This window comes from Opisthorchis viverrini (genome assembly GCF_000715545.1).
Source record: "Opisthorchis viverrini unplaced genomic scaffold opera_v5_617, whole genome shotgun sequence".
NCBI lineage: Eukaryota > Metazoa > Platyhelminthes > Trematoda > Opisthorchiida > Opisthorchiidae > Opisthorchis > Opisthorchis viverrini.
In genome coordinates, this window is record NW_008752286.1 from 115,796 (window position 1) to 129,886 (window position 14,091).

At 46.0% G+C, this 14,091-nt stretch overlaps 1 protein-coding gene across 1 annotated transcript in view; it reads right to left on the bottom strand.

Moving 5' to 3' along the window:
• The window catches only part of T265_11875 (hypothetical protein), a gene marked incomplete at both ends in the record, with an annotated part of 31,570 nt that extends 18,523 nt beyond the window's left edge, over positions 1–13,047 (bottom strand). Inside the window, 2 exons of the mRNA XM_009178679.1 lie at positions 1,395–1,868; positions 13,003–13,047. The remainder of the gene's footprint in view (positions 1–1,394; positions 1,869–13,002) is intronic.
• Between the last annotated feature and the right edge of the window lie 1,044 nt (positions 13,048–14,091).

A 14,091-nucleotide genomic window follows, 5' to 3' on the forward strand; every position in this document is an offset into this window, starting at 1 on the left:
GCACCTCGGAATGATTGTGTTAAGCTAGCACTAAGTCCCTCCCCCATCCACCTTTATTCTTTTCTTTACAATAAGGCTTTCAAATAAGTCATGGTTGCACGACAGTGAAGCATCGGTGTTGAACACTGATGTCATGCTGTCGATGATGATTATGATGATAGCACCACCGACCATCGCTGAGAGGCTGCTGCAGTTTCCAGTCGGAAGCTGGACTTTCCGGCCCGGAGATTGGGTCCCCTTTGTGAAGCGAGTTCGCGGATGGCAGCTTGCAGTGTGTTTCGGAAATCCTGGGGTTATTTTCAGGAATCTGACCCTGACAAACGGTGAACCACTTTTGTCTGCTTTTTTAAACATGGGGTCCACTGATGAATACCTTAATTAGTTGTCCACAGGCGACGTGTCTCTATCTAGAGACAGTTGTCAAAGATAAAGTGTTTGAGTAACCCTTTGAAAGCATGGAAGATATTGAATAGGGGATATTACTGGACGGCAAGTATGAGAAAGCAACAAGGATTCATTGTACTCAAAGATGTTTTAGTGCTATTAGCGTGCTTGGCCATGGAGTACATGGGGACAAGCAGTGGACCACCGAGTGTCCAAGGTTCTATAAGAAGGCCACACACAAAGTGCCGGGAATAGCCAGAGGGCGTAAGTCAAAGGTGTTCATCATAATCGTGTGCAACTTGATGCGGACAGCTAACGCACAACTTAACCCGCTACAATTAAGGTCTTTTCGTTCTATGTACCCAACACTGTAAGAACTGGTTAAATTCCAAATTTACGGGTTTAGGAGGAAGGACCCATCTTCATACGTTGCATGGAATACAGCAGTATTTGTGCCGAGCAATGGATGCAACTCCTGGTTAACAGAGAGCGATCACTTACGATCCACCTGGTATGTTAGTTTTATAATTATGAAGATTCTGATCACTTGAAAGACGTGTTACAAAGCATGCTCAAGATGAGCTAACAAAGCTGTAAACAACGGATTCATATATGCTCACTGCTCTGGATACACATGGTAGCATTCGTGACAGAGTTGAAATGAAAAATACATACTGTCAATCAGAAGACAGTCCTAGTTGAAAATCTAAAAGTCATGAAAACCGGCACCGCATACGGAAGTCCGGTTTTAAAGATGTTTTAGGTGGACCTGCGGCATGACTTTTTAGGCCACGCTTGATCACTATGGATAACATCTTGTCCACGCGAGGTAGGGCAAGGCTATTCTGAAAAAAATAATAAATCTTCCTCACGAGCACAGAAGTGCAACCTAAATGGCTTCATCAGATAAACTTCACTCACAGGAAACAAATAAAGTAGAATAATTCGGGAAGCTACAAAGACGTTTGGGAGACGGGCATGCACTGTGAAGTAAGGCCCTCGGAACTCACATGATCATTGGGATGAGTAAGCTTCCTATCCAAGGGTACGGTTAAAACGTCTGATTCAGCCTCAAAGGTGGTGTCAATTGTAGTCGCATCTAGTGTGTGACCGGAGCGCGGAACGCGGGGGGTTTCTGTTCCTGCAGTCAGCTGACGAAGTTGTTTATCCAACTGGACATTGCGGAAACGCAAACATTCACATTCTCTCTGAAGACTGAGAATATGTAACTCTCCATCTCGTTGCTTCTCCTATGCACATCTTTCACCCTGAAACTTGTAGCTTACCCGTAGCTGTTGTAACTCCGACAGTTCTTTGTATGTTAACTCTTTCAGGTCGTGGTGCTTGTTTCTTAGCTGTCGGATTAAAAATCGAGTGGCCAAGAAAAGTTTGTACCTTTTTGAATTCCACACACAAGCGATCATACTTGCTTTGTAACAAATCCTCAGATGTCATCTCTGATAGAGTGTGAAATTACGGCATGCCTGAAAGCCAAAACTACATTGTAGTGGATACAAGAATGACGAACAGTGAGCACTAATGACAAATTAAATTGGATGTAGTCTAATTACAATGAACTAAGCAAGCTAACGAAATTAAAAAAACACCAAAGACTACCCCTAAGGTGTCTTTTGTGATGCTCAGACCATCCCGTTGTTAAATATTTTGGCTTGCATAGGAGGATCCAAGCTGCTGAGGTTGTTAATTAGTTTTTGAGAAACTTGAAGCAGTGGTAGGCTTTCCCACTGGGTAAATTTCTGAGTGCTTATTAGACTTAGTTGTGCAGAGGGAAGAGTCTGGGTAATTCGCCCACCCATGTGGCACCTCCAACAAAGGTGGCTGCTTTAGAGAAGGACAAACGGTCGTCACCGTCGTTGCATACATTGTCCATTGTGATAGCACCTCAGTCTGAGTTGTCTAAATATTTTAACTTGCTAGTGTCGCCACTTGTCACCATCGTAAATTTAAAATGGTACGCGAATTCGGTGGTCCTCAGTGTCCACTCGCGTTTCCTATGTTGATCAGACAATGGTCATTGTCTGTAGTGAGTGCTGGGTCACTCAGAAGGATTCAGTGAAGCGGGTGTGCTCCTGAACCGATTGACGGAACTTTTTTGCGAATAACCAGTTCACGTCTCAAAACCATAGAGCAAAAATTGTCCTTATTTCTATCCTGAATACACAGGCCATTAGGTTCCGTAGGACTCGTTCCTGGTCCAATAACGGCTAGGTTCATAGGTGGTGCCCGAGCCCTGATAGTGAGTGCATTGACTTCCATTACAGCGCTGTCACGGCCTGTACATTTATTGATAAACGCGAGCGCCCCCCCCCCCCCCTGAAGTTTCAGAAGGGCAGGGGAGGAGTTAAGATCCTGAAACAATCCTTTGCACTTTATAGTTGAAGCATCCAGGAACTAGAGATCATATCCGACATTGTATCTAGAGTGGACAGCGTGAATAAGTGGTCAATATCTTTCGAATAATACAAGTCCATTGATCTTTGTTAAGGCGCCATTCCTATACCACGAGCCTCGATACATTGGAGCACGTGCTACATGATAATACAGGTGACGGAATCGAACAGCAAGCGGAGGGAAGATAGTCTTACCAAAACTATTAGTTGTTGACGGGTGGCTGTGAACTCCTGTTTGACTAGCGTGGGAAAAGAGAGTACTTCAGAGGTATTTCTGAGACTAGTTTGCGTCAAAGGCTTCTATGAAGTCGACGAGAACCGTAATTGTATGCAAGTCGCTACTCAAGCATTTGGTATAACTGGAAGGCGCAACGAAGGCGGCCCTAACCAGGTAAAATCCTGCATGCTACTGTTGTATTTGCGTCGCACGTGCCTGGGTCAAGCGTCGTAGTCTTATTTAATTCAGTAGCCGCGTACTGATAGGCACTAGGCCGGCATCTCTGAGATCCGAGTAGTCGCCTCGTTTAGCTTAAGCGAATGCTGATGAATTGACTCGTTGTCTGGAAGGCATTCCTATCCCTACGTAATTCTGTTCTACGAAATACACTCATTTACACACCAATCCCGTTTTAACAGGGAAACTCACTTCAAGAGCTTTCAACAAACTTATGTTCCCTTAGGTTCATTCTAGTTAAGAAAAAACACAGAAATGAATCAATGACCTAAAGTAGTGCCCGTGAAAGCACACTTTGTCGGACAGCCTGATAACATTGCAAGGCAGAATGTTATATTAGTAATTCATAAACTGAGGGAGAACCGAGATAGGCGGGTCCAGCGAAGGACATAGATATACAAGCCGACTGACAGCAAAAGCGTTGTTGAAAATATTCTGCCCAACTATCTAAACGCAGATTTTTATTGAATATTGAATTCTCAAAGGTATCTTTGAATAGCTCACTAACAGATGTCCTTCATTCCGTCTTACGAACTAGCTCGCCGCAATGGTCCTCATTCTCTGAACTTTCCGATTCCACCACGCCTCCGTATCCACACATAAACCTCGTTTGAGCTGAAGTCTAACAGACCGCCTAGTGGAATTATGTTGCCGTTCAGAAGGCGTAGAACTTTTTGCATCAAGAGGTGAAAGCAACAGTTGAGACACAGTGGTTAATGCGTGTATGTTTGGGAAAAAACCACATGCCAGATTTCTCGCAGCACGCGTAGCAGTCATTTTCCCTCTCAGTTGCAACTAGTGTACTTCAAACAGACAACTTTCGAAACAGTGCACCCACCATCAGTCGCGAATTGTACAGTGATTATCGCTGTTCGTTCGGCAATGATCTGCGAAGATAGGGGTGCACACCTCTCAGTTCTAGTGTACTTCAAACAGACAACTTTCGAAACAGTGCACCCACCATCAGTCGCGAATTGTACAGTGATTATCGCTGTTCGTTCGGCAATGATCTGCGAAGATAGGGGTGCACAGGTACGCAATGAAGTAATTGGCTCAATTAATTCAATTCAATTTGTCAGCTACAAACCGTGTATCATAAGCTTTGGTTCCAAGTGCTACAGCTTCGACCACTGGAAATTTGGAGTGTGGGAGATACAACCAAGCCTTGGAGGCGATGGTATGTTGAGTTTTTACGGGACCAGAGTAGCTACTCTTGAAGGCTATAGTTTTGATTCACCAGCACCACTAACTTTGTGATCGGGCCACTTCTGCCAGTGTCACTAACCAGTGGTGATTCGAGTCCCGGGGTCCTCGTCCTGGGGGGCGGCAATTATCGATTCGATTAAGTTCACTGGTTAGTGTTTTCATACTTCGTTGCCAGGTCACATATTGTCCACCTATCGGTCGCTTCCATTCAGTACAAGGCTGACTGAAAAGAGCTCTGTGAGGCAGACTGTTTTCTGGCATGCGGAGTAAATTTTCTAACCTCCGTAACCTATGAAGCGTAATTCACACATCACGGAAGAACTCCTTCCTCCTAGGATCATCTGGAGTACCTTAGCATTGCTAATCCGATGTCCCCCCCCCAATGCCTAGGAGACACAGGCGGTCAAAGGCTGACATCTTTCGTATGCCCTCTGCGAGTAGAGGTCACGTCGCTAATCCACAAAGCAGTATGGATCGCACCAACCCAGTGCATATTGTTAAAGGAGTGAGATGGCTCAGTGATTAGAGTGCAAATTTACTGATTGGAAGGTCTGTGGTTCGAACCTGACCTCCATCTCTCGACTTCCCCTGTCTGGGCTTGGGCAACCTGGAAGTATCCCAGCCCTCGTGCTTCCCTCGGGTGGTATGGCAGCTAGGCACCGAAAGGATCTTACAGCTGAACAGTTCAGCTAGGTCACTTGGAATGATGCAGCTATACAGGCAAACAAATCCGTCTTTTACGTCAATCGCTCATATGCAACCATGAGTTTCAGATTTCTTCCTAACTAGTCGTGGAGCAGCACCCCAGATTTTACACGTATGAGCGCATGCCAAACAGTGAAGCAGAGTAATTAAAATTATTTACTATTGTTGTTAGCAACATAAACTCATTTGCAAACAAAATCGGTTTTGTGAGAGACCCACCTGGAACCCAGCTGAATCCCTCGTTCGCGATATTTCCAGGAACCTGGATGTGCTGCACCAGGCCGCCTCATGTTTCAGTTGCTACGATATTCGAGATATCGCGATACATGTATATTTGTAATGCACTACTCATAAGGTTGCTTAAAATCCAACAGCCCACCACCGGTTTCGCTCTTCTTGAAACCAAATTTGTTTGCAAATAAGTATATTTCGCTAAATTCGTACAATTTGTTTTCGAATAGAACATAAGGTTGACGAAAACTCGGGGACTGTACCTACCTGATGAGCCCCAAGAAGGGCGAAACTGGCCGTGGGCTGTCGAAGAATTTTCAACAACCTTATGAGTAGTGCACTACGAATATTGTTTTTGTTCCTAGCGAGCGGGACCCAGGAAAAACCATGTAGTCAATATACTTCTTAAATGTAGGTGAACACCCTGAAAACATTTCGACCATATAGGCCTTAGACGCTGGGAGTAAGCCTTCCATGGTCATATCGAAGACAAATTCAAAGAAAAAAGGAGGCGCGCATAACTTTACCTGACGCCGCTAGATGTGATTAACTCAAAAGAGAACCTGCCATAGATCTCCACGAGTCTACGGGAGTTGATGTGCAGAATTTAGAGGATCAAGAGCGTGAGGGCATGCGCACTGCCGTATCCGACGACCAGCAGAGGCAAAGACGATTCCAAGTCAAGAAGCGCGATCATCGATAGTTGCAAGAAGCAGTGCAACTATCACAAGCTTAGAGGCTCAAGAGCGTGAGGGCATGCGCATTGCCACAATGTCCGACGACCAGAAGAGGCAAAGACAATTCCAAGTCAAGAAGTGCGGTCATCGTTAGTTGCAAGAAGCAGTGCAACTATCACAAAATTTATCTGATGCATTCTCTTGCAGGATGAAACCCAGTTTCGCCCATATGGATCTATCTCACTCTGTCATTCTGTGTTCAGTCAGCCCACAGAGAATGAGAACGGTGAGCACTTTCTATGCAACGGCTACAAGGTTATTGCTAGGGTGATTTTCAAAGTTTGCGCATATCACTTTTGAAGGCAGGGATGACTATTGATCTGTCCCATTCTGTGGGCACTTTCTTGTCACTCAATATAGCACCAATAGAAGTTGTCAGTTGCGTAACCACAGTTTCACCACCTTCTTTAAAGATGGCTAGACAAAAAACATTCAGTCCTGGTTCCTTCTCACGCTTTCGGATGGACAGTTCATATTTCGTTACTTCTGACGGACATTTAAAGTTTATATCCCATACGTCCCCATGCAATGCCTCCAGAGGCTGTGTTGCCGGAGGTCACTAAAACTCTTAAAAAGTTTGGCCAATCCTTCCAAGTGGGCTTTTGTGAAAAAATTAATCAAGCGCCTTTTTTAATCAATTTCGCTGATGGCTGCTTCCTATGGCCAGTTGATTTGATTAAGTTACATAATGCATGACTATTCTCTGTAGCACAATATTTACTCATTGCCCATCAGAACAGCTAGCCTTTCATTAGACTTCAACATTTGGCGTCTCAGAGAGTTGCATGTGCCGTCACACCCGTTTTCTGCTGGTATGGATTTCCTAAAATCAATCAGAACTAGCGACCTCGACGGCAACAAGTGGTCATTTGATCGCATCGTGAAAGTCCGAAAAATCGGTCTCAACGCTGTCAGCTTGGCTCCTCTTGCACTGTCACGCTCCACTTAAATGTTCATTACCAGCACTGTGTTGGGTCGTTGTAGAGAATGGTCGGGCTGCCTCGGAAGAATAATGCCAACCTATGGCAGTTCTTTGAAAACGATTTGTGTAGGCCTGCAGCGAGGTAGGGTGGCTTGAAAAACTGGATGCCCAGGAAGGAATAACAGCCCTGAAGAGTGGTGTTCTGTCGGTGGTCGATAACCACGTGATCCAATAGGGTTCATGGTTGGGTTTCACCAGATACTAGACATCGTGCTGGCCAGAAGTACTTGGAGCTCAGCGTATAACTGCGGGGAGCGTTATGTGTGGGAAATACCGACCATGAAATGAACAAAAATTCGATTCCGAATGGTTCAGACGACCTAATTAAGCACTTACATCACCCACAATGTTAGGGAGTTTACCGCCCGCAGTCAGCTGCTTCTACGGCCGAGAAGCCTGTCTTGCAAACGATTGGCCAAAAGTTCGGAACGCTAGCCGGTCCGGCACCAAGCCGGGGTCTGAATGGTCGAAAGTCTGGATCCAACAGCCAATCATGACCCAGCATTGGCCGAATGCCGTCTGCCAATACTGCATCCAGAAGGTGTCAAAATTTTCCGCCGCTTATACTATATATGTCAATGGCTGTACAAGTTTTCTTGACTCGGTTTTTGGCTTTATTATTCCTTTTGCACCTTTAATGGTTGTTTCAACGTAAACGCTACCTTGGGAGGAACAGACCGTGAAGTAAGCTGAACAAAACACCATTACCATATATCCTCGGCGTCCTAATAAAAGTCTGTTTGATACGAGCTGTTTTGCGTGCCGTGGCGGTGAGGTAGACTGAGTTGGATACCCGAAGGGCGCAAAGACGATCGTCCACTGGAAGGATACCCTAAAGTAGCGCGTTCCATCCTGGAACAGAGTGCGAATCCCACGCCCTGTATTTCCGAATCGCCACTCACAAGGAAAGAAATTTGGGAACGCCAAGTTCATCCTGGATGCTTAAGTCTGTACGAACACACCTGAGGCCTGTATGGAAGGTTCAGGCAAGCGTTGCCCGTTTACATATTTGGCAGTGTGAACGTTGGAGACCCATATGCCGATGGGGTATCGTGAATTTATAGGTATTGCGCTGTCACACATCGGCAAAATGACCGATAATCAAACAACCGAATAAAATTTGCTAAGTGGACGGAAAGCACCCTAGGAGGGACTTCAATGAACAAAGAACTGCTGGCGCGAACGTTACGCCCCGGCTGAACAGGGCAACAAAGGGACTTTATTTGAAGCCTACACTTAAAGCTTTGACTCAAAAATTCAACCTTCAATGATGTGAGAAAAGGGTTGTGTTGAGGGCTTTATTCCGCACCAATGAATCAAAAGTATGAACAGCAGGGCGGCAAACCGTGCGGTCTTTTTAGGACCCTGCGAGTAGCCACTAAATCTATAGTCTGTCCCTTTTGACTGCGGTAGAACTGCTCAGCCAAAGGACTCAGGAAGAAAGACGTAGATATCTTACTCCTGATGCCATTGCGCACAGTGGATGCATTTGTGGTCTTATAAGGCTCCCCGAAAGGTTTTAATCTCGTTACTCTCAATCCAAATTCCTCCATTCAGCCCATTTGGGATGGTTGCACGGAAGAAAACTCAATCAACAAACTAATGCGCCATTGGAACACCCAAGCCGGCCACCAGATAAAATTAATAGCTTTTGTTTAATGAACTGTTCAATGAGGCTCAAGACCGCTATATAAGGGCTGATTTTCAAGGTTTTTCCGGAAAATTCGGCGAAAAATTACAGCAAACCACAGAACGATCCGGATCAACATTTATTCCAAAATGATCGCAGTCGAGTACTGAGTCTTGCCCCTGGTATCTGGGGTACGAGATCGTTTTGACTAAGTGGCTGTTGAGTTGTTATATGAGAGCGCCAGGTAACATGGCTGCTTCTAGTGTATCTAAACCTAGATTGTTAGTGAAAAACTAGCAGTCAGAATTGTTGTAAAATACACTCACCAATATCACTACACTTGAATCCTAAATAAAATTGCTACAAAACCGCCCCTGCATGAACTAAGGCGCACTACTTGCGCACCGAAATCTCCTGCGATTAGGATTATAGCTTAAATTTTTGTGATAGATAAAAAGTTGACTTGTAATATGTGGTATTTCCGGACAGAAAGTATCTTCCACGGAGATGTGCATAGTCAGCGGCTGACATTTCGGCCAACGAGAGTTCTTACTGCACAGAGCTAGCCGCTCACAGGCGACCAATCAAACAAGGCTCCATCTTGGTTGCTTACAGCAAAGTCAGCACTAGTTCTAAAAGCCGCGGTGCCTGAAGATCACAGTCGGTAGTGTCCAACCAGCGAGCTGTGGTAGGCTCGACCCATCTGCTTGAAATTTTCGGGCTCCGGAATGCAGTACACAAGTACCAACGAATGACCATCGGAGAGGACAACAGTGTCGAAGCTGATGCTCCTCGTTTATCTGTAACCCCCTAACTATACCTAGCTTCCGTGCCGCTCGAGCGAAGCACGAAAGCTGACATACTGCCACGTTGCCCAAGCCTATACATGGGCAGTCGGGGGGAAAAGGTCGTGTTCGAACCACGGACTTCCCAGTCAGTAAATTCGCGCTCTAACTACTGAGTTATCTCGCTCTCTTGGGCGACAACAGCTCACCCACCCAAATAATTTGTACTCAGACATGCCCCAGCCACCGAAATTTGCGAGGCTGGATGCTTTCGGCGACTGAAGTACTTGATACACACCTAAAGACCCATCATTTGTTTGTCTTGGTCCGGATCTGTTGACGCATTCCGACACCGCCAAAGCTTCTGAGGCATTCGTGGTCGAAAACCTGAGCGCAGTTCACCTGTCCAGAGGGGCCATCTTGCATCAATACACCGTACCAATAAAGCGGCAATAGCGGTTTTCTGGTTAGCTTGCACAAGGGTTCGAAAAAAAGGGCTGTAAAGAGCAAACTCAGCAGGTAGGGGTGAATGCGTGCAACTGGTCACTTCCCCAGATACCCGACGGAAGTACCTTCACTTATCCGCTCCGCTTGTGTAGTGAATAGGGGGACTCCGCTAGTATCAACACACCCCCTGATGTATTAAAGCATATTTGGCTACACAACCTCACGGTTGGGCTCAAGCCACCGGTGGTTGACGTAAGACTACCACAGTAATCTGAATTTCGACGGTGGATGCCAAACTTGCTCTGATATCCAAATCAAAGGCTACCGGGATTGCGTTTGTCGGGTCTGTGTCGGCCAGCAAATCTTGTCAGGGCTCTGTAGATGTCACACGGCTATCCACACGTCCTCGTTCAGTTGCAATGCCCTCTCGGTGCCTAGCTTCCTTACCACCCGAGGGAATCACAAGGGTTGTGTTACTACCAGGTTGGCCGTGCCCAGGCAGAAGTCCAGATGCAGAGGCCGGGCTCATCCCTATGTATCGTTGCATTAGCTGATGAGGTAGGTAAACCGCCAAACAACATTAAACCGCGGCCTCACCACAACAGAGTAATCCCGCATCTCGTTGTCTACAGTCGCAGCCGCGAGGTAAGCCCATATACTGAAGCTAACCATAACGGACGACGAGTGGATCTGGCGGTCACTTCAAATGAACTTACGAAGACGTCGCGGGTAAATAGGCCAGGGAGAAGATGCAGTATGCCAAAAGAGAAGACAGTCATCAATAGCAGTCTGTTTTCACCGACCCGCCCGTTTGTGTACATTAAGTCCAATATGGCATATCACAGGGACTTATATAACACTCAATTGTAACACTCTTCTGTGCCAGCTAAAATGTCACTCAAAGGATACACGAGCAGTGAGATACAACCAGATTGCTCAAGCCTAGGCAATCGCAGTCGAGAACAGAGATTCCGTTCAAACAACCAACCTCATGGTCTGCAAGCTTGCACCTTAACGACGGAGTATCTTGGCTCAGCCGTACAATTCACATGACTATTCTTCGTATATTGGGAATCCGCAATGGTAAGGCAGGGAGAAGACGTCGGTTGAAGTATGTACACCTCTCGTAGTTGCTTAACTGAACGCGATTCGGCGCAAACCTCTACACGGCCAGCATTGAGTGATAGGTTGATACAGTTTCTCGGACACACTCGAACACTCAAGCATCGTCGCTGGTCGCTGACTGGCTACTTGATTACAGCTTCACAGACAGACACTCTGGACCAAGGTTTTTGCCCAATTTTTCCGGGAATGGTTTATTTTCGTCATCCAATGGCTGCCGTTCACCTGAAAAGCACAAGCGAAAAAAGTGCATCGCCCTTCTCTAAGATCTCTGCTTGGGGCAGTAAGCTTGCCAGCATGGTGTTTTCCATTAAAAAGCACCCTGAACTGGGTGCTAGATGTGGACAACCGTCCGAGGTAAGTTATTTTACGCGGCAACTACCCGAAATGATAAAAATTTTACCCGATAGAATTGAGCGCTCTAAACTTAAAAATCTCACCATGCCCTGCCCCATGTCACCTATATCATTGGTGAAAAAATATTGGCCAAACCTTGTTCAAACAAGGCATGAGTAAGTATTAGGTCCTTTTGGAGTCGTCGATACTCGAAAGGAAATTGGTCAAGCACCACCGGATTCCTTTCATAGCCTACGGATTTAAGTCCGGCAGCGATTTCCGTAGCGGCGCGTCGGACACTACCGATAAGGGTTACATCCTTTCGGCAGCTATATTTTCGTTTCCTAGGCGGCTGACCCCAATTTGGCACCGATATAATCCAGCTTGATCTTGATGTGCCACGTAGAAACTGGCGAAAAAAGTTTGCACCTGTAGGTCTTCAGACCTAAGGGTTGGGCCCATCAACCATGATACAATGACGCATCTGGTGCTTCCGTGTATATTCTGCGGTTTATAGTAAAGATGAAAATATAATAAGTATGCAGGTACAGTACAATCAGGGTTCACGCGGCTACCAATACATGTAGATCGGTCAACAAAGCCAAATGATTTATTTTAATGCCCAAACCGACGGCAAAAACTTGAGGTTGGAAGACGGTTACCGGACTACCGACAATATCCGGTTTGTGGTCGTTTGCGCGGACGGGTAATAATATTAATAATGTTTATTCCCAACTTGTGGGAGGCATACAGTCTGGCATGATCATAGTTTTACAGTCACAATGGAACACGACTGAGGGATTTGTGGGGGTAAGGATCGCAAAAAAAGAGGACAATGTCACAAACAGTGGGGAACACCCGATGATATAGCAGTGATAGGTTATTTCCCAACTTCATGGGAAAAATGGTCATGAGGTTTGACTAGCTCAAAGACAGTCAGGTGGCATGAACTAAAACTGAAAACCATTGATGGCCATGAGTGAACTTCGGTGGTTAGGTAAATGGCCGGAGTCACAACGAGCAAAAGTGGAGATGGAGATGGGATAATTCAGATTGGGAGCACATGGCAAGTTTTGTCTCAAAAATGTGGTTTAATCTGAAAGCAAGCAGACTCACTGGTTGCACTTTTGTAGGGATGTCAGGTGCAGGGGAATAGGTTGGATGGGGGCAAGTTGCTAATACATAGGGCGACCTGAACTCCGTATACGGATTTGAACTTGTGCAGCAGGCAAGTCGAAATTGCTGCAGAAAAGCCAGGGAAGAATAATGCCAACCTATGGCAGTTCTTTGAAAACGATTTGTGTAGGCCTGCAGCGAGGTAGGGTGGCTTGAAAAACTGGATGCCCAGGAAGGAATAACAGCCCTGAAGAGTGGTGTTCTGTCGGTGGTCGATAACCACGTGATCCAATAGGGTTCATGGTTGGGTTTCACCAGATACTAGACATCGTGCTGGCCAGAAGTACTTGGAGCTCAGCGTATAACTGCGGGGATCGTTATGTGTGGGAAATACCGACCATGAAATGAACAAAAATTCGATTCCAAATGGTTCGGATGACCTAATTAAGCACTTACATCACCCACAATGTTAGGGGGTTTACCGCCCGCAGTCAGGTGCTTCTACGGCCGAGAAGCCTGTCTTGCAAACGATTGGCCAAAAGTTCGGAACGCTAGCCGGTCCGGCACCAAGCCGGGGTCTGAATGGTCGAAAGTCTGGATCCAACAGCCAATCATGACCCAGCATTGGCCGAATGCCGTCTGCCAATACTGCATCCAGAAGGTGTCAAAATTTTCCGCCGCTTATACTATATATGTCAATGGCTGTACAAGTTTTCTTGACTCGGTTTTTGGCTTTATTATTCCTTTTGCACCTTTAATGGTTGTTTCAACGTAAACGCTACCTTGGGAGGATCAGACCGTGAAGTAAGCTGAACAAAACACCATTACCATATATCCTCGGCGTCCTAATAAAAGTCTGTTTGATACGAGCTGTTTTGCGTGCCGTGGCGGTGAGGTAGACTGAGTTGGATACCCGAAGGGCGCAAAGACGATCGTCCACTGGAAGGATACCCTAAAGTAGCGCGTTCCATCCTGGAACAGAGTGCGAATCCCACGCCCTGTATTTCCGAATCGCCACTCACAAGGAAAGAAATTTGGGAACGCCAAGTTCATCCTGGATGCTTAAGTCTGTACGAACACACCTGAGGCTTGTTTGGAAGGTCCAGGCAAGCGTTGCCCGTCTACATACTTGGCAGTGTGAACGTTGGAGACCCATATGCCGATGGGCTATGTAGTGGTCTGGCTACCCAATAAGTTAGTTTACCAGGAGTGTGTGGCAAATAAATAAAAATGATTACGCTAGGTTGGGTATACAAAAATAAAGAGACCGGACGGAACAGACTCACTAACGATTGTTCTCTTTAAAATAGTTCGTCGTTGGCCCAGGTCAGCGAATAAACAATAATCCAATTATGTTGGTCCAGAGGTCTTCTTCTGAACAGTTCCCACATATAATAGATTCCGAAGATGTCTGAAATGTTTTGGTACAAGACTAAGTGCATGAGACTCACGAATGACCGCTGCAAGCGCGAGCGAAATCAGAAGAGAGAGTCCAAGCACGTGACCACGCTTGCATTCTGTGAAATTGTACAAGTGCGCGTATTT